The sequence below is a fragment of the Papio anubis genome, chromosome 11, assembly GCF_008728515.1.
Source record: "Papio anubis isolate 15944 chromosome 11, Panubis1.0, whole genome shotgun sequence".
NCBI lineage: Eukaryota > Metazoa > Chordata > Mammalia > Primates > Cercopithecidae > Papio > Papio anubis.
Genome location: NC_044986.1, coordinates 57386706 through 57408847, shown reverse-complemented (window position 1 = coordinate 57408847; position 22142 = coordinate 57386706). Strand labels below are relative to the sequence as shown.

The 22142-nt window shown below is 35.6% G+C and overlaps 2 long non-coding RNA genes and 1 other non-coding gene across 3 annotated transcripts in view; 2 read left to right on the top strand and 1 right to left on the bottom strand.

Moving 5' to 3' along the window:
* LOC103887594 overlaps positions 1 to 22142 on the top strand; it is a 116564-nt gene that overhangs the window by 61180 nt on the left and 33242 nt on the right. The window lies entirely within an intron of this gene.
* Positions 1 to 22142, top strand: part of LOC110744139 — a 50247-nt gene that overhangs the window by 23974 nt on the left and 4131 nt on the right. The gene's annotated exons all lie outside the window — the stretch shown is intronic.
* Positions 3694 to 3784, bottom strand: LOC116269590. The gene has a single exon (XR_004177210.1). It is a non-coding gene; the product is annotated as a small nucleolar RNA SNORD55/SNORD39 (small nucleolar RNA).

The following is a 22142-nucleotide window of genomic DNA, read 5'->3' as shown; positions in this document are numbered from 1 at the left end:
GTCAGTGGAGTATTGAAGTCCCCCGCTATTATTGTGTTGCTGTCTATCTCATTTCTTAAGTCTAGTAGTAATTGTTTTATAAATTTGGGTACTCCAGTGTTAGGTGCATATATATTTAGGATTATGATGTTTTTCTGTTGGACTAGTCCTTTTATCATTACATAATGTCCCTCTTTGTCTTTTTTAGCTGCTTTTACTTTAAAGTTTGTTTTGTCTGATAAACTAATATCAACTCCTCTTTGCTTTTGGTGACCATTTGCATGGAATATCTTTTTCCACCCCTTTAACTTAAGTTTATGTGAGTCCTTATGTGTCACGTCAGTCTCCTGAAGACAACAGAAACTTGGTTGGTGAATTCTTATCTATTCTGCCATTCTGTATCTTTTAAATGGAGCATTTAGGCCTTTTACATTCAATGTTAGTATTGTGATGTGAGGTACTATTCCATTCATCGAGCTATTGGTTACCTGAATATCTTGGGTTTTTTTGTTTGTTTCATAAGTGCTGTGAGATTTATGTTTTAAGAATATTCTATTTTGGTGGATTTCAAGGATTTGTTTCAGGATTTAGAGCTTCCTTTAGCAGTTCTTATAGTGCTGGCTTGGTAAAGATAAATACTCTTAGCTTTTGTTTGTCTGAAAAAGACTGTAACTTTCCTTGATTTATGAAGCTTAATTTCACTGGATACAAAATTCTTGACTGATAATTGTTTTGTTTAAGGAGGCTAAACATAGGACCTCAGTACCTTCTAGCTTGTATGGTTTCTGTTGAGAAATCTGCTGTTAATCTGATAGGTTTTCTTTTATAGGTTACCTCTTGCTTTTGCCTCACAGCTCTCAAAATTCTTCCCTTCATCTTGACTTTAGATAACCTGATGACTATGTGTCTAGGAAATGATCTTTTTGCAATACATTTCCTAGGTATTCTTTGAGCTTCTTGTATTTGGATGTCTAGATCCAAGCAGGTTTTAGATTTCTCTTCCTTCTCAAGAATACCGATTATTCTTAGGTTTGGTCATTTAACATAATCCCAGACGTTTTGGAAGCTTTGTTTGTCTTTTAAAATTCTTTTTCCTTTGCCTTCATCAGATTGGATTAATTTGAAATCCTTGTTTCTGAACCCTGATGTTCTTTTTTCTACTTGTTCAATTTGATTGCTGAAACTTTTGAGTGCATTTTGCAATTCTCTTAAGTGTGTCCCTCATTTCCAGAAGTTGTTATTGTTTTGTTTTGTTGTGAATGCCTTTTTAAAAAAATTTATTTATTTTACTGGAGATTTCTCTATGCATATTGTGTGCCATGTTTTCAATTTCTTTAAGTTGGAGTTTACCTTTTTCGGGTGCCTCCTTGATGAGCTTAAGAGTCAACCTTCTGAATACTTTTTCAGGCAATTCGAAAATTTTTGTCTTGATTTTGATTCATTGCTGGTGAGCTAGTGTGACCTTGTAGGGGTGTTAAAGAACTTTTTTTGTGTCATATTACCAGAATTGTTTATCTCATTTGTTCTCATTTGGACAGACTATGTCAGACGGAAGATCTAGGACTCAAGGGCTGCTGTTCAGATGCTTTTGTTCCATGGGGTGCTCCCTGGATGTGGTGCTCTCCCTTTTCCCCTAGGGATGGGCTTCCTGAGAGCCAAACTGCAGTGATTGTTATTTCTCTTCTGGATGTACCCACCCAGCGTAGCTACCAGCCTCTGGGCTGGTACTGGGGAGCATCTGCAAAGAGTCTTGTGATGTGATCCATCTTCAGGTCTCTCAGCCATGGATACCAGCACCTGCTTTGGTGGGGTAGCAGAGGAGTGAAGGGTCCTTGGTTGTTTTTTGTTAAGTGCACTAGTTTTGTGTTGGTTTGCCTCCATCCAGAAAGTGGCACTTTGAAAAGCTCATCAGCTGCAGTTGTATAGGGAGGATACAAGTTTGCCCTAGGTGGCATTTGGATAAGTATTCAGGTTTCTCAGGTGGTGGGCAAGGCCATAGACATCCCAGTGGATTATGTCCTTTGTCTTTGGCTACTAGGGCAAGTAGACAAACACCATCAGGTTGGGGCAGAGTTAGGCATGTCTGAACTCAGACTTTCCTCAGGTGGGACTTGCTGCGACCTCTGTGGGGAATGGGGGTGTGGTTCCCAGGCCAATGGAGTTGTTCCCAGGGGGATTATAGCTGCCTCTGCTGCATCACACAGGTCACCAGGGAAGTGGGGGGAAAGTCAGCAGTCACAGGCTCCACTCAGCTCTTATGTAACCCAGAGCCCAAAAGGTCAGTCTGACTCCCCAACAGCACCGAGTTTATTTCCAGGCAGCCAGTGAGCACGGCTGAGAGCTTGCCCAGACCACAAACCTCCTGGCTGAGAAAGCAAGCCAACTCACATTTCCCAACTGTTCCACGGAGCCTGCAGTGGCAATCCACCTTTTTCAAAGGGTCTGTGGATTATCTCAGCTTTCCTGGTATGTTCCTGTTGTAGTTCTTGGAGCAATAGTTCATGATGTGGGTCTCCACATGCTGCTTTGTCCATCCAAGTTCAGTCTGCATCTTTCAATGATAAACATGTTTTGTTTTGGAAACACAACCACCATATCATCATCAAATGTAACATAGTTGACAGTAACATAAATTACCAGTACATATTCCAATTTCCTAGTTGTCTCAGAGATAACTTGTTATGGCTGATATGTTTGAATAAAGCCCCAAACAAAACATATACACTGCTTTAATTTTTCCATAACAATACCATTCAATATACTACATATCTTATTATTTATTTGCTCATTGTGTATCTCTCCCATTGGAAGATCAGACTCAAAATGTCAATTATCAATATCAATTATACCACTTTTACTTTTTTAGTGGTTTCCTTTAAGTTTGCAATGTACACTTACAACTAATCCAAGCCTTCTTTGAAATAACACTGTACCACGTCATAGATACTGTAGTTACATTACAACAGGATATTTTCAATTCCCCCTTCCTGTATCTAGTAACAGTGCTGCCATTCATTTTATTTATCAGTAAGTGATAATCACTGAATATATTGTTGCTATTTATTATTTTAAACAAATAGATATATGTTGTGTAAATCATGAATAATAAAAATAAAATGTATTTATTTATGATCCACATTTATCATGTGATTCAAATTTCTAACCTATTGCATTTTCCTTCTTTCCGAAGAACTTCTTTTAACATTTATTGCAAGGTAGGTTTACCGGCAACAGATTCCTTTAATTTTGTCTGAGAAAATCTTCAATTTTTCTTCACTTTTGAAGCATAATTTCATAGATACAAAATTTTCTAGTTTGGCTATTTTTATTCTTCAACACATTAAATATTTTCATTCTACTCTCTTTTTGTTTCATGGCTTCTGAAGAGAAGTCTGATGTAATTCTAATCTTTGCTTTTCTACAGGGAAGGTGCTTCCCTCACACTCTGGTTTCTTTCAGAGTTTTCTTTGTTATTGATTTTATGAGGTTTGAACATTATATGCCTAAGGGTTGATTTTTTTTTTTTTTGGTGCCTGTCTGTTGTTTGGAGGTGTTAACTTTGAGAAATTCTCAATCAATATGATTTCAAATATCTCATTGGATTCCTTTCTCTTTGTCTTCATCTTCCGGTATTCTTATTATATATGTCACACCTTTTGTAATTGTTTCACAGTTCTTAGGTATTCTGTTCTGTATTTTTCATTTTTCGCTCTGTGCATTTTTTTCACATATGTGACTTTTCAAAGTTCACCTCTTCACTGCACACTCAGGAGTCTGCAGCATTACCAAGGTGTCATCATACGCTGCATTTCAATTTTGGAGGTTTTGATTAACTTCTCCAAGCTCACTGATTTTTTTTTCCTCAGCTGTGTTCAGTCTACCAATGACACCATCAAAGGTATTTTTTATTTCTGTTACAGTGTTTTTTATTTCTAGTATTTCTTTTTCATTCTTCCTGATATTTTAACAATACTGAGTTTCCATCTCTTTGCTTACATTACCCATCTACTCTTGCATATTGTCTACTTTTTCCAGTAGAATGCCTAACATATTAATTGCAGTGGTTTTTTGTTTGTTTGTTTGTTTTTCTGATGGAGTTTGGCTCTTGTTTCCAGCCTGAAGTGCAATGGCGTGATCTCAGCTCACTGCATTGTCCACCCTCTGGGTTCAAGCGATTCTGCTGCTTCAGCTTCCCAAGTAGCTGGGATTACAGGTGCCCACCACCATGCCCAGCTAATTTTTTGTATTTTTAGTAGAGACGGGATTTTACTATGTTGGCCAGGCTGATTTTGAACTCCTGACCTCAGGTGATCCACCTGCCTCGGCCTCCCAAAGTGCTGGGATTACAGGCATGAGCCACTGCACCCGGCCGTAATTATAGTTATTTTAAATTACTGGTTCAATAATTTGAACACCTCTACCACATTTCAGTCTTGTTCCAATGCTTACTCAGTCTCTTCAAACTGTCTTTTTTGTCTTTTAGTACATCTTGTAATTTTTTGAAAGCCAGGTATGATGTATTGGGTAAAACAAACTGAACTAAGTAGGCATGGAGTGTGAGGCTTTATGTTTAAATGGCTAGGGCTTAGGTTGTGTTTATTGTTTGCTACAGTTGTAGATGTCAGATGCAATAATTTTCTCTGATGTACTGTTTTTGTCTCCCTATTGTTTTGAGGCTTTTCTAGAGATTTCCTCTTAAATAAGTTCTGAGACATAGTTACATTACACTTTTATTATACAAAAGACCTATTAATGTGTTTGTAACATGTGGGGAAAGGTAAAGTATTCTATCATCCTATAATTTGGTCTCATTCTTTTAGTTTGCTTGTATATCCAAGCTGTGACACTCACAAATGCTTTTTAATAACGTTTTGTTTTGTTTCACTCTTTGGTGAACCAGAAAGGCTAGTAGGGATTGGGTGTTTCCCTTCTCTTGGGTCAATTAGGCCCTAGTAAAACCCCAGTTCGCTAGACTGTGGTAAAATACTTTCTCTCGAAGGGAGAGATTGTTAAGAAAAACAAAATTATCTGGGCATATTCCAAAATGTCTGCTTTTCCCTTCCTCCTGCTGAAACACAAGGAGATTTTTCTCTAATCTTCGCTGTGAGAACTTGTAGAGCTCTTAGAAGTTAAATTCACATAAAGATGTGTCCCCCTCCCCAAGACTACTCTCTCTATCTGGAATTTTTAACTCTCACACTCACCCATACTGAGCCTCTAGCAATTTATCAATTACAGTTTAAGTTTTCCTACCCCAATACTGGTTGCCACCAAGGTTTCTGCTCCTGGGCTTCTGCTGCGGTTAACTGTGATCTCGTAATTTGGGTACCAGTGGTTTGTCCTGTGGCATCAATTCTCTGACGGATTTAAGAAGAGTGGCTGATTTTTAGTTTGTTCAATATTTCTCTTGTTGTGAGGATAGGAGTGACAACTTTCAAGCTCTTTACTTTTCAGACTAAAAACCAGATATCTCTTGACTCATTTTTATCCTGGCTATGTATTAAACTTTTCTGCTTCTTAGCACACTTAGTGATTTTGTATTGGATCCTGGATGTTGTGATTTTATTTTGTAGAATTCTAAATTTTGTTATGTTCCTTTAAATAATGTTTACTGTATTCCCACATGTAATTAAACAATTTGCATATCAATTTGATCCTTTTGAGTCTTGAATTTAACCATTTTCATCAAGTGTAGACTATAGCTTTTCCTTTAGGAGTCTTTGATGAACTGTATAATCATTCAGGTTTCTTCATGAGGCTTTGGAATTTACATGATGCCAAATTCAGTATAAATCCTGGGAATTGGCTGGGCATGGTAGCTCAAGCCTGTAATCCCAGCACTTTGGGAGGCAAAAACAGGCAGATTGCTTGAGCCCAGTAGTTCAATACCAGCCTGGGCAACATGCCAGAGGTCTATCTTTATACAAAATACAAAAAATTAACTGGGCAAGGTGATACATGCCTATAGTCCCAGCTACTCAGGAGGCTGAGGTGGGAGGATTACCTGAGCCAGGGGAGGGTGAGGCTGCAGTGAGCTGTAATCCTACCACTGCACTCCAGGTTGGGTGACAGAATGAGACACCATCTCAAAAAAAAAAAACAAAAATCTGAGAATTGTTTGGTTTGCACCCCCTGCCCTCCCACCCTACTAAATTTTCTTTTCTCAGAAGTTGTTCTTTGTCCAACTTTGTGTCACTCTTGCATGTGCAGATTGGTATTTAGTCAAAGACTCAAGGACAGACACACACATATTTCTGGAGCTATTTCTCTGCATATGTCCCTTTCTCAGTAATCTGCCTTTCAAATTATAGCCACCTCACCATTTCTGGTTTCCAATTGCTGTATCTCCAAATCAACAAGGCTTCTAGACTATGTTTGGACTCCCCCTCCCTGTGCCATAGTTTTAAAATGCCTCCAGGCATAAAGCCAGGGCAATTGTGGAGCTCACTTTATTTGTTTATCTTCTTTCAGAAATCACAGCCCTGAACTGTCTGTTGTACAATGATGGAAGACAATTGTTTCATATATTTTGTACTGTTTTCTAGTTGTTAACAGTAGGAGGGCATATCTGGACCCTTTTACTCTTTCATGGAAGGCAACCTTTCTTCCAGGAGTGATTGGCATCAGGGAAGTCCATTCTTTTCAGAGCAATTCCCACTAGGTCTCACAGAAATTAGGCCTTCTTATCTGCCTATCTTCATTCCTTGAAATTAGCACAATAGATAACATCAATATATTTTGAAAAGCCTGGTTTATTCATTCTGGAAAACACCATATGTGATACTTCTACAAAACAGTCAAAATTGAGCTTTAGAAATTTCAATCCAATTCATTTCAAGATCAAATGAAAACATTGCCATGACACCTTCTATCTCCTGGGTCTTTTTGACCTCTGCCCCAATTATGGAAAAAGAATTCATGCCCATTATCCAAGTACAGTAAATATTTTTTGGAATTTAATCAATCTAAATGTTAACTTGGAAAACACATTTTTCCTAAGGGAAACATAATACAATAGGATGAAATGCCAACTAAAGTAAAAATAGCTTTCTACATTATTATGGAGAACTGTTCAGCTTTAGGGTCCACATTTTCTTGAATCTCTCTATTTTCAAATTTGCTTTATCTTTGAAAAACTTCAAGGTTTATCAAAGTGGTCTTTCAGTGCAGAGAACATCTGCATAATGACTTTATGTTCACAAATCATATAAAAGGAGAATCAGAGAAAAGCCTGAAGCTTTTAAGTATAGTTCTTTCCAGTGTATGACATCTCCAACAAAGTTTTAGAGATTCACAGGACTTATTCTAAGCCCTAGGTTAAATCACATTTTTTCCCTCTGCCTCCAGCAGTCTTTTTAAAAAGGAATCTTTTCAAAGAAAGTGGCCAAAGAAGGAGTGTCCAATTATGAGATGAAGGCACACGAGGATTTCTTCCCCTCTTTCAGGATTTTTCGTTCTCTCTCTTGTTTGGTTCAGAGGCATATAGATTACCTCAATCTAATCCTGCCACCATGTAATCAAGGTTCTGGGTCAAATAAAGATGCATGAAATTGAGCAAATTCTCAGATCTCCCTTTCTCATGTGCAAAATAATAGTATTGCATAGCTCACAGGGCTGTTTTGAAGACAAGGTGATTTTTTTAAGAGACAAAAAAATAGATATATCTCTCTTTGCTTTTTTATGATGCTCCCAGTTTAGCGTTATTGAGTTTTATAATCATATATTCTCTGCATGTATGTGTTCTAAAACCATGTTAAAAAGGTGTATCAGAAAACCATTTCAGATTAAAGGTTTTTGAAATTTTAAAGTCTTTTCTGATATGGGATAGGTTTTTTTTTTTTTTTTTTTTTTTTTTTTTTTTTTTTGCGTAGAAAGTCCTCTGATGAGAGAACTACATATGGTCAGGCCTATATGTGCAGAGAAGAATAGATTTAACAGTGTTGCTGTGATCTTAAATTAGAGCTTGCTGGTGACTTCATGAAAGATCAAAGTATATTATTATGCAGAAGTATCAGTGGTCACCTCCTCCATGATCAATAGTTCAGTTCTTCTCTGAGTAAAGAAAGAATGCTACTGAGTGTGATTCCACCATCCATTGCTTCTATCTCTTGATTACTTTGTTGCCAAAAGACTGAAGCTAGAAAGCAGGGTTATGGTAGAAGCCTCAAACATGACACCTGATGGCTCCTGCCTCCTGGTATTCACATTCTTGTCTAATCGCCTCCCTTGAGCATGGGTTTCATTTAGTGACCCACTTCTGATGAATAGAATATGGCAGGCGTGACAAGATGTCATTTTCAAGGTTATAAAAGACTATCACTTCTATCTTGACCTCATTCTCTCTCTCCCTTCCTCTCTCTCTCTCTCATCATTTATCTGGTGGGAAGCCAGTAGCCCTTTGGAGAGGACAAAGTGACCAGAACCTGAGGCCCACAGATAAACACGTGGATAAGCTTGAAAGTGCATCCTCACCCATTTGATTCTTTGGATGAGACTACATCTTGTTCTAACCCAATATGTATGTTCTGCCAGAGGCTCTCAGCTAAGTCATGTAAACCAGGTTTGAATTCTTGGCCTACAACTGTGAGATAATAAATTTTGTTGTTTTAGACTGCTACATGTTGAGGTCATTTGTTAGGCAGCAATAGGTAACTAGTACAAGGATCTACATGATGTTATGATAAAACCAAACTAAAAAAACAAAAAAGGTCTATTAGTGTTTGACTCTTCTATAGGTCAGAAAACTTGGGTGTTAGTCCTGCCTCCATCACTAATCAGTTGGTGGGCCAATCTCATCTTCTTTCTGGGCTTCTGTTTCTCCATTTTAAAAATAAGGGATTATATTAGCTTATTTTCATAGCATATAGTTTTATATTTCTTTTAGGATCTATACAGTGTAAGTAATCTTTCACTCTGTTTCTTTCTGTCTCTGTCTCTCTTTCTGTGTGTGTATGTCTGTATCAATATAAAAATCATGTGTATATAAATATAAAAACTACAAAATTCTCATGAAGAATACAAAGAAGACATAGATAGATAGATAGATAGATAGATAGATAGATAGATAGATGATAGATATTCCATGTTTATGGATAGGAAGACACAATATTGTTAAGATATCAGCCTTCCTAATTTGATCTACAGATTCACCACAGTTCCAGTTAAGATCCAAACAAGTTATTTTGTGACTAGCCACAAACTGATTAGATGGTTTATATGAAAAGGCAAAAGATTCAGAAGAGCCAACACAATATTGAAAAAGGAAGAAGAAAGTTGAAAGCCTGACGTTACCCATCTTTAAGATTTACTGCAAAGCTGCGGTAATCCAGACAGTGTGATATTAGTGAACAACAGATAGATAGACCAATGAAACAGAGTAGAAGGCCAGAAATAGACCCACACAAACATAGCTAACTGATTTTTGACAAAGGAGCAAAGGAAATTCAATAGAGAAAGGATAGTCTTTTCAACGATGGTGTGAAATGACTAGATATCCATATGCAAAAAAAAAAAAAAAGTCAATTTAGATTTTATAGCTCTCTTAAAATGTAATTGAAAATGGAACATAGACCTAGATGTAAAATGCAAAACTGTGTGACTTCTAGAAGACAAAATCGAGTAAATCAAGCTGACTTGGCCACTGTGATGACTTTTTAGATGTAACAACAAAGGCACAATCCATCGAAAAGTAATTGATTACTTGAACTGTATTGAAATTAAAACCTTCTGCTCTTCAAATACATTGTTAAGAGAATGAACAGACAAGTGACAGACTGGCAGAAAATTTTTGCAACACGCAAAGGAAAAAAGAAACTGTTACCCAAAATAAGCAACTTTTAAAACTCAACAATATAAAAAAAACAACCCTTAAAAAATAGGCAAAAGATCTGAAAAGACACCTCACCAAAAAAGATATGCAGATGGCAAATAAGCATGTGAAAAGATGCTCAGCATCATGTATCTTTAGGCAATTGCAAATTAAAACAATGAGACACCACCACACCCCTATTAGAATAGCTACAATCCAAAACACTGCCAATACCAAATGTTGACAAGGGTGTGAAGTAATAGGAACTCTCTCATTTGTTGCTGAATGCAAATGGTACAGCCACTTTGGAAGATAGTTTGGCAGTTCCTTACAAAGCTAAACATAATCTTAGCATATGATCTGGCAATCACGTTTCTTGGTACCTAAATGAGTTGAAAACATGTCCACACAAAAATCTGCACTTGAATGTTTATTACAACTTCATAATTGCCAAAATATGGAAGCAACTAAGGCACTTTTCTTTAGGTGAATGGTTAAACTATGATATATTCAGACAACAAAATATTATTCAGTGATAAAAAGAAATGAGATCTTAAGCCCTCAAAATACATGGAAAAACATTAAATGCATATTGCTAAGGGAAAGAAGCCAGTCTGAAAAAGCTACATACTCTATGATTCCAACTATGTGACATTCTGGAAAAGGAAAAATTATAGAGATAGTACAAAGATTAGTGGTTTTCAGTGGGCTAAAGAGAGGGAGGGAGGGAGGGATAAATAGGAGTACAGGGGATTTTTAGGGCAGCGAAAGTATTCTGTATGATACTCTGATGGAGAATACATGAGATAAAACCCATAGAACCATTCAATGCAGAGAGAGTCCTAATATAACTATGAGATTTAGTTAAATAATCGTGTCCCAATATTTACTCATCATGTACATTATAACAAATGAACCACATTAATGCAAGATGTCAGTAATAGGGAAAACTGTGGTGGTGGGGAATGGCGAAGAAGAGGAAGTATTAATATATGGGAGCACTCTGTTTCTGGTCAAACTTTTGTAAAACTAAAACTGAAGTGGCCTCCATAGTTATGGTAAAGTATCCTTGTTCTTCTTGGTATCAGTAACAGTCTTTAAGGTATTTTATATCTTCTAGGTATCTCAATACATTCTATTATATGTGTGCTATGTTGGTTGAGAGGACTCAGAGGATAGATTGGTTCAAACCTTGTCTCCAATATCTACTAGCAATAAATTGTTAGCAAAGTTACTAAACTCATAAACCCTGATTTTCTTATCTACACCATAGGGATAAAACGTCTGAGCTTTGAATGGCTAATAATCATAAAACACAGAAAAAATGCCTGGCACATAGTAGTCACTTAATAAATGTGGACTATTATTTTGGTTATATATCACTCCTTTGGTTTTATATGTGGCCTATATGTGTGTCTCTCTGATTTAATGCTCCAACCAGGAGACAGGTCTGTGTTTTAAATACTTTAACTATTTCAAAGAGCTAAACAAAAATCTTGGAGCTAAGCAGTACACCTTGCTTGTACTAGATGCTTAGTAAGTATCCGTTGATAATGATTAAATGACGACAAAACAGAAAAATGGTTGAAAGGAAATAAGAAAGAGAATTTTTTCAAGATGATTTTCTATTTGACACATCAATAAAAATAATTCTATTTTTCACCAAGCTATCTGGAGAGACATTTTCATCCACGCCTTTATCCCAAGAGGACTTTTTTCTTCCTCAGTGTATTTATATATCAGCATTCAATGTCAGCTTGATTCTTCTCTTAATAACTTTAAAGCAGAGCTAAAAAGACAAATCTCTGTCACAAAGAGAATGTACTCTCCAGGTCTTCCTGGATAGAACACAACAGCTGTGCCAACAAGTGAAGGGAGGAATGTTTAAAGGACAATTCTGAGTTCTGGTTTGGAAGTGCCTTCTTTCACAGATCGTTGATGGTGTAACATTTCATTGAATTAGATATTGACTACCAACAAAACCTAGGAAGCACACACAAGTAAAATGTATCTTCCTTAAACTCCAAAAATAGATGATCAAATTGAATACCTCTAAGTTGAAGATTGAATACAAGTATATCAATCACAGGATCCATCAATTTTTCGAGTCTAAGGAAAGAATTCCATTCTTCCTTTTGAATGATGTAATACATTTATAAATAGAGATGTTTGGGTCACAATTTTTGAGTTGCATGAAAGAGAGAACGTCAATGACAAAGAACTCACTCACTTTTCTCAACAATGTCCCTTTGAGTTTCCTTCCTTCAACAAAAGCATGTGATTCATTGGTAAATAACTGCTTTATTTTTGATGTGCCATCCAAAGGACCAAGTTAATAATTGTAACTATAATAATAATAGCTGATGCTAATGATGTACTTTCTCATTGAATTCTCCATACCCTGCAGGGTAGATATTATTATTGTCTTTCTTTTGCAGAGAGAAAACTGAAGCTTAAGGAAATAAAGTAAATTACACAAGGCTTAATTATTAAGTGATGAAACAGGGCTTGGATGTATCTGGATTCATAGTCTGCTGCTCCTCTAGCTGCCTGGACTTCACCCCAAAGTAATTGTAGATTTAATTCTTTATTCCCTTCTTTCTCTTACCTCTAATCAAAACTTCACTATGCTGTGTCTTGTTGCCCCAAAATCTGATTGCTGATATGACAATGCATTCATCACAACTTATCCCAACTAAAATCTTAGCCAGTTAATTGTTGCTGCTCCACAAAAACATACTGCCTGATATTCAGGTTAAAAACATGAGCGCCTATAAATAGTACCAAGGGAATTTCAGAAACCTCGGTTATAGAGAGAAATATCTTAGCTTTCAGAGGTGGAGAAGCCTCCCTTCACCATCCTACCACCACACATGGAAGATACATAAATGGTCTTTGTTGATTTTTAAAGATATCACCACACAATTTGGGAACCAATTGCCTATAGGTGCCTCTTCACATATGGTAAACAATATAAATGCTAATGACGCTAATATAGATGCAGTAGTGCAAAGGCAGGAAAACTCATGTAGAAAGATCTGTGATATGAACCTAATTGTCCATACGATACTAGTCTAGTAAAATTGAATATTTATTTCTAGTAAAATTGAATATCTTAAAGTAGTATACTCCATAAGATGTCAACAAAAAGAAGATGAGAAGTGGTGCAATTACAAAATACACTTGAAAAAATATAGCTTATTGTAGTCCCCTCTTAGACACTGAAGAATATAAATTTAGACAGGTCCCACAGTAAATGAACAAATTAATCCTTGCTTGAGCCAGTGTTACCAAGTGTAATGTCTATTAACATTCTTAGGTATTAGGGTTCCATGGAGCACATTTTGGGAAACATGAATGTAATCGTTGAAGAGAGTAGGGGGGATAAAAGTGAATAGTGATGGGGGCAGTCAAATCATAGAATGCAGATTACTTCCATCTGGAGTCTGGATTGAATAGAGTGAAGCTACTGTGCATCATAAACTGCTTGCTGGAACATCCCCCAAAGCTAAATGGCTTCACAAGGGAGAAGATGAGTTTGGAGAAAACCTTGGCCTTAGAACCCAGGTAGGCTCTGTCCTTCAAATTGTCAAGCAAACTTTCCATGGGGATGAGAGCTATTCAGTTAACCTTGGGACTGAGAATCTTGGTTAATGAGCATCAATCTATTTTTCTGCCTACTTCAAAAAGAAACTGACTGTGCTTCCTAAATTACTGAATGAGACAGCAAGGTCCCCTGGAGAAGAATAAACAATAAAGTTTCACCAGCATTTAAGGCTTCCTGTCCCTGTAAAACAATGCGTTTTCGTTAAAAAAAAAAAAAAAAAAAAAAAAAAAAAAGGCTTTTCTTATAATCCCAAGACCATAAAATAATAGGAAGAATATGAGCATATCACTTCATCCATTCAGTGAAGAGCTCCCTTTTTGCCTTCTTGACAAGTGACTTATTTAATATGCCAAGAATATTTTATTCACACAGGAGGTTAAAAGAGATGTTATATAACTGGACCTTCAAGTGACTGGTAACTCACAATGATGCCCTAGATTAGTCTGAAGATATGTCATACGTTCAGGTCACAGCCTCTTCATGTAGCTGGGCATGCATGCATAGTTATTATAAGATCTACTGATACAGGATGAGGTGCTTATGAAGAAAATCTCCATTAATACAAATAGACACTGGTTCATCTGCAGAGGAAAGAAACACTGTCAAAGCTCTACCAATTACCTGATAGAGCAAGGGACTAAGTATTGGAAAAGTCTTTTTCATAAAATATGAAATTCAAGTATCACAGTGGCAATGCACTTGCTGAAGTTCTAAGAATGCAGTTGTTAGTGCGTGTGTGATTGTTGACTTGGCAGGGAGGGAAAAAGCATGGTTCTTGAGGCTCCAGTATTTCTCACCAATGGCAACATTTGTTGTTTCGAACATTTGTGGTTTTTAACACTTGTTGCCATTGGTGAGAAATACTGGAGCCTCAAGAGCCAGGCCTCAGTCACTGCTCTACAGCCCTGGAGTGAGGATAGCTTCACTCTTGTTGTACAAGTAAGGAAATTGAGAGGCTTGGAGGCTTATCCAAGGGCACAGAAGAAAATGATGAATGCAGAGTTCAAACTTCATCTTTGGAGTTCCAAAGCCTGCTTTTTGTCTCCTCCATCTTTCTGCTTATCTTTTCTGAATTGATTGAAAACTGTTCGTAATGAACTATCTTAATTTCTGAATCATCTCCAACTAAAGATATTATTTCCTGAAATATGTCCATGAAAAGTGATTATATTTCGCTATCTCAAGGAATAGTTTATCTTCAAGATATGGAACTTCTTTTTGCTAAAATATCAGAGTATGCGCAGACCTTGCCATTTTACTTTGTTTAATGTAACATTTATAAATGTGCATTTTCTGAAGATGTATTTTAAAATTCTCTCTGTTTTCTAAGCTATATCATGGAGAATCAAGTTGAGAGAACCATATCAAACATCTAAACAGCTAGTTGAAAATGAATCTATCCTTGCCGCATAAGATTCAATAAATATTTATAGAATAAAAGAATGACTGGGAACTTCATATGACATTTGGAAAGTACCTGGAAAAACAGCAAAATCTTGCCACTCTTTATTTCTCACCAGATTTCTGGTTGAGTGGTATCAAATAAGAATCAGTAGGAAATTCACTGATCTTAATAATAGGTGTTAACTTAGTTTAATAGCAGATAATATAGATAATAGTTTTTTCTAGGTGTACCAAAAAAATGTGACCCCAAAATAATGAGACATTATTCATCCTTTGACTTAAGAGTTTCACATTGTGGGATCTAACTTAAAGGTATACTGTTGAAAATAGTATATGTTTTTGCATCACACGGCTACTTATTGCATCACTATTTACAATAACAAAAAATGATAGACAACTCAAATGTTCCTCAATAAGGGACTGGTTAAATCACATATAGTATATCCATATGATATGCAGCCATAAAAAGGAGCAAATGATACCTGTATATACTTCCGTGGAGTGATCTTTTTGACAAATCTAGATGGAAAGAAGTACCGAACTGTATTTGTCACCAGTAAAGTATGTCTGTAAGAAATTAATGAATGAAAAAACAGTTTCGGAAAAATTATTTAACACCCTTCATTTTTAAATTTCTGGAATATTCATTTGAAATCTTCATTTGAATTACTAATTCTCTGATAAAACTCACCATCTTTTTATCTATTTTTCTTTATAATTCTCTCTGTTTCCTTGAATGTATTAATTATGATAATTTAAACATTTTTAGCTAACTCTAATAACTGCATTATCTATGGATCTGTTTCTATTGTGCATTTTTTTCTTGGTTTTAATCATGTGTCCTTGCTTTCTGGTATTCTGAATGTTGCATATTCTATGTTAAAAATGTTTAGTAATTTCAGGAGACACCTTCCTTCAGAAAATGTTCAGTCTCCTGCTAGATCAATAGAGCGATGTCAAGTCACTTTAACCCAATCAGGGACTGTGCCGAGTCAAGGTTGAGATGGAGCCCTGGAAATACTCCTTCCACATTTAGCAAGTATCCTGAAAGAAAAATTAGCCATGAACTTGAAAACCCTCCCCTACCTACCACAAGTCCACACATACAAACTGGTGATGTACTTGAGATTTCCAGCAAGTCTACACAAAAAGATTTGCTTGTTCTCTGTTTTCCGGTAGTTGCTCCTTGTAGGTGAAAAGTCCACTGTTTCAGCCCCTGCCTAATGCCCAGAATTAACAAATGACCAAAGAATAAAAGCCATAGAGGTGGGCTCATCTCCTAGGGGGTTCCCCCTTCTGAAAACTTAGGTCCTCTAGTCTAAATGTCTGAATGTGTCTCCTCTATATTCTAAGAGATGATTTCTATATTTCATATGGCACTCAGGGTAGTTTTCGGTGGGCAGAGTCCTTTATTCCTGGCCTGCCTTTAGCTCCTTTACACATATGTAAGTGGGAGCAGTATGACTAAACATATGTAAGAGCTCATATTTATGTGTTTATTATTTATAATACATACTTGTAAACTTGCATTTTATATATAAATCATTTATTAACTTTATTTTTATTTTACAGGTATCTGGATAAAGTAGTAAATAAATATATAGTGACAAATAAATAGAAAGTTATGTGAAAAGAAACCCACAAGATTGTTGACATTAATTATTTGGGTAGAAGTGATTAGCATTGGAATAGAGGTTGCAGTGGGTGACTGATACAGTAAGAATCTTCAGATTTTTCCCTACATACTTGCACACTTTTGAATTTTTTGAAGGTTGCATTTATTTGGTAGTTAAAAACAATAAAAAATAGAAAAAGCTATATAAAACATTGGGGAAATTTATACAAATTCTAAAGGAAAAGAGGCCAATGATACTAATAGAAAATAAAGCAGAATTCAAGTCAAGGACACGTCAGTAAGGGAAAGCTAAATATCTTGTAGTGATGAAAAGTATACTCTAAAATGAATGCTGTAAATATAATTATAATGCACTAAATAATATGACATCTAAGTACATAAACCAAAATGTAAAGATTATTTAGCAAAATTGTAGTCATATTGGGAAATATGTACCCACCTCACTGTTTTTAATAGACTAGGGAAATAAGAAATAAGGATAAAAGTAGGATTTAAATAAATCATGTGCTTAACAGCAATGATTTTACTTTTTGTTTTTCAAGAGAAGAAAAATCCTACTCTCACATGCACAAAAGAATGCCAATATTGTCAAAATACCAGGCCGGAAAGAAACCTTAATAAATTCCCCAAAGTAGGAAGTGTAGGCATCATTCTTTCTGATCAAAATGAAATAGTTTGATAAACTAACAGTAAAAAGCTAAACAAAAACTCATTAAACAAATTATTTTTTAAGTCTCCTGGACTTTGTCAAAAGAGCCCAGGGTCATTGTAGAATAATAATAGTCAAGAAAATATTGAAGAGAAATAATGAGGGAACTGCCAGTCCATATATTAATACACTAAAAAGCAAAAACAAAGCAGTGTGATGTTCTTGTAGGATTATGCAGACATACCAATTAAACAAAACTAAAAACTAGAGTGTAGTGTGTTCTAAAAATACTTTATTAGTATATTGGTTTCCACAAATAAACTAACATAACCTGGGTGGCTAAAACAACAAAAATTTGTTGTTTCACAGTTCTGGAGGTCAGAAATTAAACATCAAGGTATCAGGAGGGCCATCTGTTCTCTGAAAGCTCTAGGGAAGGATACATCTTTGCCTTTTCCTAGCTTCTGGTAGTTATCAGCAATCCTTGGGGATCACTGGTTTGTAAATGTGTCACCCCAATTTCTGCCTCCATAGCGGATGGCATTCTCCCTGTGTCTGTGTCCAAATTTCCCTCTTCTTTTAAGGACTCTAGTCACTGGGTTAGGGCCCACCCTAATGCAGTATGACTTCTTTTTAACTTAATTATATCTGCAAAGACTCTATTTTAAAAAATGGTCATATTCACAGGTTCCAGGTGGACATAAATTTGGGGAGAACACAATTCAACCCGGTACACTTAGTCAACGTGCTTCTTAAATTCAAACAAAGGAAACTTAATTCTAGCTAACATGAATAAGAAAGTGAAATTTTACCATAAGGCTACTCTCCGGCACCCAAAAGCAGGGACTTCACAGTGGCTGGAATCAGGAAGTGTCAAGAATTTTCCGAGTCATTCTCACTCTGTCTCCATGCTCTGAGCTCCTCAACATGGTTCTTATCACTGTCTTTCGGTGCACATCTGCTTTCTCCTTTTCCCTTTGCAGACCTGCCTCTCCATGCACATAGTATCCTCAGTTTCCATTTAGATGTTCTCAGTTCCAGGCACAAGGACCATCTAACTCTCAGTCCCTGTTCCAAATCCCTAGGAGAAATCTGATCTGTCCAGGCCATCAGGACACAGTGATCCCCCTCTATGGCTTGGGAGTTGGGAGTGCGGGCAGTTTTCAGAGAAATGTGACCATCACCAACTGGGCAGTTTCTTCCCAAGGTATTTTAGGTAATATTTTTAACCAGTAAGGAAAAGGAAAACTCATTCAATAAACTCTCTGGCAGGAGAAAATAACAATTTAGGAAGAACAGGATGTAGCCTTGTCATGCATCATACAGCAAAATAAATCACAGAGAATTAAAGATTAAATGTAAAAGTATCTTAGAATACCAGAGAAAAGAGGTGAATATTTATATTACTTCATATATTTATGTAAAGAACTTTGAATCATTCCTCAAGGATGACAGCATATATATTAGTTATTTACTAGTTTAAAGTGCTAGTTGTCGATTACTTTAGGCTCAAAGAGTGAAAATTTGCTGCCAATGAGATTTTTTTAAAATGTGCAATGCCCAATTCTTTGAAAGATTTTAAAATATTATTTGGAGTGATACCGTATCATTGAAATTAAGTTAGTGTTTTTCAAGGTGATTGCATTGAAAGGTATTATGCATTCAAATTTATAAATATCAGTATGGCTATTTTAAAAATTAATGCAAAGTAGTCTGTAAAAACTTCACTGTCACAAATTTATGGAGACTACTGTTTCCCTATCTCAATGTTTGTTTGTTAAGTGCTCTGCTATTATTCCAAGTAACTATGGCCTCATAGAATGAGTCTACAGTACTAAAAAAACAGCTTCTTCATTTAAATAAGATTGTTCTAGAAAAATCTAAACAATATTCACTTAATGGAAAAGCTATTCTGTATTCTATTTATAACAAAACCTCAATTGAATTTTTATAGAATAGGATAATACTTAATTTTATTTTCCATTAAATAAATTCATCTTTAAAATACTCTTAGATTAGCCTTTGTTGTTGAAACCCCTAAAAATACATTACTACATATTTCTAACTTAAAATAAGTTGAATAAAATTAAATGTAATTGTATGTATCTTTGATTACTTAGGAACCTCAAGTGTGGTGGCATTTAGTAGGCATTTAAGAGTGATGCGTAAGTAAGTGATTTAACAGGTTAATTTTCCAACATTGGTTGCAATCAATGATTTGCATTGACTAGTGTTTTGAACAATGATGTGAAATAGAGCAGCATTGAAAAAATATCTCATTCCTAAATTTCTCTAAAACTAACTTTTAAAAAAATAAGTACTTGATATAAAGATATTTTCTCTTTCTCCTACAAACTGAGAGCAGAGAATGCCAATAAAATTAGAATGCTAGGATTTTTAGATTTTCATTAATTAATGCTTTATAGTATTTACCTCATTTTTCTACATTTAAGTCTGAACCAATTAAATAATCCCAGGAAATAAAATTTTTTTTCTTCAACTTGAAGTGCTTGGAATAATAGATGTGAAGGTATGTAGTAAATTGTAATAATGGTATAATACAAAAGGCATTATTTAAAATATTAGTAGTAGTAATACCTTACATTTATTGGGTATTTAATACGTTTCAGGTATTAATCTAAGTGCTTCCTATACTTCATCTTATTTAATCCTTGAAGCCACCCTCTGAGATAAATACTTTTATTATCACCATAAGGAGCATGGAGGTTAAGACTGAAGACCTTAGAGTCTCCAAACCAGGGAGGCAAGGCTATAGGAAATGTACAGTCAGTTTATTTATGAATGACTCTTTCCTTGTGTCCTCACTGCTTCAAGATCAACACAAAGGAGAAATACTGAGAGCCAGCCATTGCCCACTGAAGTCATAATAAAACTATAGCCCTGTCAAAATATAAGACTAAGTGATTCAAAAATCCATTTTAAAGACATTAGTCTTAGCTTTCATAGAGTTTTTGGTGAAGAAACATGGAAATCCACTTGGGATTTAGCACACTGTGGTGAGTGTGCTTTCAGTTACATAGATTCAAATATCAAAACTAAAAATACAAGAAAGCAGAGAACGTGTAAAACATTCCCAGCTGACTGTTACCTGACTACTGACAGTAGGAGGGAAAGAACTAGTCAAATAACTTCTTGTTGTTCGACAAAATAACTCTTGATTTTGTGAAGAGCAAAATAACATCCTCTTTATGTTTTGATGTAATTGAGGCAACCAAGAGGTCTGTATTTGCACAATTTTTCTTCTCAGGGTCAACTGAACAAATTTCTAATTCTCAAGAAAGAGAAAAAAGTAAGGTACTGAGTTTAACAAACTCCTCCACAATCTATGTTGATTTAACGTTTGAAAATCGTATTATATTTTGCTACTTTATTCACTTATTACCATTACATTAATTTTGTAGGAGGCTGTCATATTCTATTTGAGCCCAATAAATCACAATGAAATGATTAAATATCTTATATTTAGCAATTAACAAAGGACTTTGATCTTTTTCAAAATCATTCAGAGACTTTCAGTATAATGATAACATACTTTTGACTGCTTTCAAATACGAAACTCCCTGAAAAAAAGGAGAGGGAGGGAGAAATTTCTGTTTTGGAACAAAAAACCAAACACCGCATGTTCTCACTCATAGGTAGGAGTTGAACAATGAGAACACAGGGACACAGGGAAGGGAACATTACACATCAGGGCCTGTTGGGGGTGGGGGCTAGGGGAGGGATAGCATTAGAAGAAATACCTAATGTAGATGATGAGTTGATAGGTGCAGCAAACCACCATGTCACATGTATACCTATGTAACAAACCTGCATGTTCTTGCACATGTATCCAAGAATGTAAAGTATGATTAAAAAAAAAAGAAGAACTTCTGTTTTAAATTAAAATAAAAACTGAATTTCTGAGGGCATGTGAAACATTAATTTTAAAAGGCTTTGACTTCTTTATCAGTGACATTATTGGAACCACTGACCTGTATTAAAAAGAAAGAAAAATAACACACGTTTGGGAGCTTTGGAATTAAGAGATTGGTTTGATAGCCAGGCAGGCTGCATTCATTTACTTTAGTATGCTAAATAGCTAGATAAAACTAAATAGAGTGAGTCATTTGGAAATCTCAACTCTTTATACTACCATATAACATAAATGTATTATCACCTTGCATTAGATGAATATTTTCAATCATGCCTGTGTGCCTGGCATAGTACAGGTGATGGGAATGGTGGTACTCATTTCCCAGGGAAAGTTCAATCTTGAAACCCAGATGGCCGTACGGAGTGTTTTCTTTTAAAATCCAGGAAATTGTGCCTTGATCTGGTTTTCGTCAGTTGTTCGGGTTTCGTCAAGCACTGTATTCAGTGCTGTGAAAGCTAGTAGTTTCCAATATCAGTAAGACAGTGTCGTTGCAATGGCTGACCCACTAAATTTGGCTCTAAATATATCTAGGTTGAAATATTAGGTATATCATTCACTGGCTACTTGACTTTGGGTAAACATCTCACCTCGTATGATTTTTTATTTTTAATTGATAAATAATTATATGTATTTATGGGGTACAGGGTGACCTTTTGATATATGTTTACATTGTGGAATGATGAAGCTAAATGAATTAACATATTTATTACCTCATGCACTTATTGTTTTTGGTGGTGAGAGATTTTAAATCTCTTTAAGCAATTTTCAAATATACAATATATTATGATTAACTACACTCACCAGGCTGTGCAATAGAACTCTAAAACGTATTCCTCCTGAATAACTGAAACTTTGTACCCTTCAGATGACATCTTCCTACTCCCCATTCCCTCCTCCCACCCAGCCTCTGATAGCCACCATTCTACTCTTTACTTGGATGAGTTCAACTTTGATTTCATGTGTAAGTGAGATCATCAAGTATTTGTCTTTTTGTGCCTAGCTTATTTCACTTCGCAATACAAAGATATATGAACTTATTTGAATCTTAGTTTCATCTTTGTGGGAACAGTAAACCTCTTCTACAGAGAACAGAGAGTTTACACAATTAAGATATATATGATATTT